The following is a 2,383-nucleotide window of genomic DNA, read 5'->3' as shown; positions in this document are numbered from 1 at the left end:
TAAAACAGTCAGGGAATTCTGAATAATGTTCAGTATAGGGTATAGAAATCATGAAAACACTTCTGCCTATAGAGATGCTGGTAATTTACTTCAAGTGTTCACAACATGTTATTGAGTTCTCTATAAATAAACACATTGGATAGCTAGTATTCCTTAATTTAAGTAAATGTATATAAAATTTGAACCATACAAAATTTTGAACTATGATATTAATTAATTTCAAAGCACAAGTTCTAAATCACAATGAATTCCCAGACTAAGGCAATATGTCTAAATATGCTATTAAAACCAAACACATTAGATATTTTTAAAAATTTATGTCATTAGTTATTTTTAGTTATATATAACATTAGGATTCATTTGACATAATTATAAAAGCATGGAATATAATTTGCTCTAATTCAGTCCCCAGTACTTCCCTTTTCCCTTCCTTCTCCCCTGTTCTCTTCCCTACATTCTACTGATATTTCTACTATTTATTTGCAGGGTTTTTTAATTCATGCCTTACAGATATACATTATGGTGAGATTTGCTGTGGTAGATTTATACATGTACCATATTAGATATTTTAAATTAAACTATATTAAAAAATAAGACAAGTTCTAGGAGGTTAAAATATAACTTCAAGCATGAAAAACAATATTTGCATATCACTTGTATGATGTCATTTGGTACAAATTTTGATGAGAAGTAGGAATTATAATCCCTATTTTGTAGGTGAAGAAAGTAAGGCTCTAGCATCTTTAGTAATGTGCTCAAAATTATAAACCCAGCACTTGGCAGTGTAAGAGTTCAATCTCAGATTTGACTAGTATCATTGCATTGTGCTCCAGAAGTATGACCATAAAAAGAAGATCCCAGAGAGTAAAAAAATATAATAATAATATCCAACATGCATTAATGTATTTAATCCCCTATACCAGGTAAATTTAAAGGGTGATGTAATAAACAAAATCTTGTTTAAATAATAACAGGCTCTTTTAATAAGTAAAAATAATTCTAAGCATTAGCAAACTCATATGACAATGTTCATCAGGTAGTGGCTTTTATTTCTTTGTATCCAACAGAGTGTTATATCTTAAAATCAATAAGATCTTAGACGTGATGAAATCATGAAGATAATTTCCAACTAACAAAGAAATGAGGTTTTGCTGATTGTGTCTTCTCATGTGATGACTTAGAAATAAGTTAATCCAGTTCACTAAGAATTAGAATTTAAATATGCATTAAGTCTTTTAGTAAAATCTGGATTTATATTGCAGCAGCTTTATGGTCACTATTTGAGGTGGGTTTACCCATACTTCTGATCTCTAGAAAAGCAAGATATCATTATGTGTTGTTAGGTAGTATCATAGAGGTCTAACAAATAACTGAAATGAGCAGGCAGAATGATAAAACGAATAAACTTGGGCTATTGCTGATTTTTTAACACAATAAAATATAAACTGGGGCATCTTATCAAAGTGGGGCATAAGAGAAGTTAGGTAGATTTTGAAGAGGAGGAAGAACATTTTAGTCAGAGAGATGGTTTACACAAGGATCAAAATGTACGAATGATCACAAGGTATTTAGAGAACAGGGAGGAGATCAGTTATACCAGAGAAAGACTAAGTCCTAGAGGGAAAAATACAAGAACATATAATTGTGTATGGCATAAAATGTTGCACACATCACCTACAGATTCAGTCAGTATCTGAAATGTTAGATCCAGTTTTCTCAGAACACAGAAAGAGCCAGGTGGAATCAAAGAGGGGCTTTCTTTTGTATTTCCATACATATTCTTAAATTAAAAATCCAGATGTAATTTATCTACAAATTATGTCCTAAGGGAAAATAACTCTTTGAAGATGAAAACAACAAGCAAAATAAAATTGATAATGATATTCAAAATAAAAAATGTTATTGAGAATATAGTATATATGTTACCCAATAGAAAAACAGGAGAATATATTCAGGAGTAATAAACTTCAAGTTAAATAAATAGCATTAAAGCTTATAACAAAATTACAGACAAGTAATTCAAGCTCTCTCAAGGGCCTTACATACTTCAAGGAAAACATCTTCCAATTATCATAAAAAGCTCTCTCCAATTTTCACAGTTCATCTATAATAGGTTGATTGCAAATGTAAAATGTATGTCTCAGGTAGTACTGTAGAGTCAGCTGTAACCATAACATCCCATGTAATGACAAGCAATTGGAATTGCAATACTACTAAGCTATTTAATTCAGATTGGTTGGCATTTATACAGATACTCCTGCTGGAGGGAAAAAACGCAAAACATTTGTAATGAACATGTATATTCTTCTTATTAATATTTTATCACACTAAAGCATTTCACCAAAAAAATGAAATGATTTTTTAACTACAGTGCTAATAGGAG

This window comes from Sciurus carolinensis, chromosome X, assembly GCF_902686445.1.
Source record: "Sciurus carolinensis chromosome X, mSciCar1.2, whole genome shotgun sequence".
NCBI lineage: Eukaryota > Metazoa > Chordata > Mammalia > Rodentia > Sciuridae > Sciurus > Sciurus carolinensis.
The sequence above is the reverse complement of the archived record's forward strand: the minus strand, read 5'-3'. Positions refer to the sequence as shown.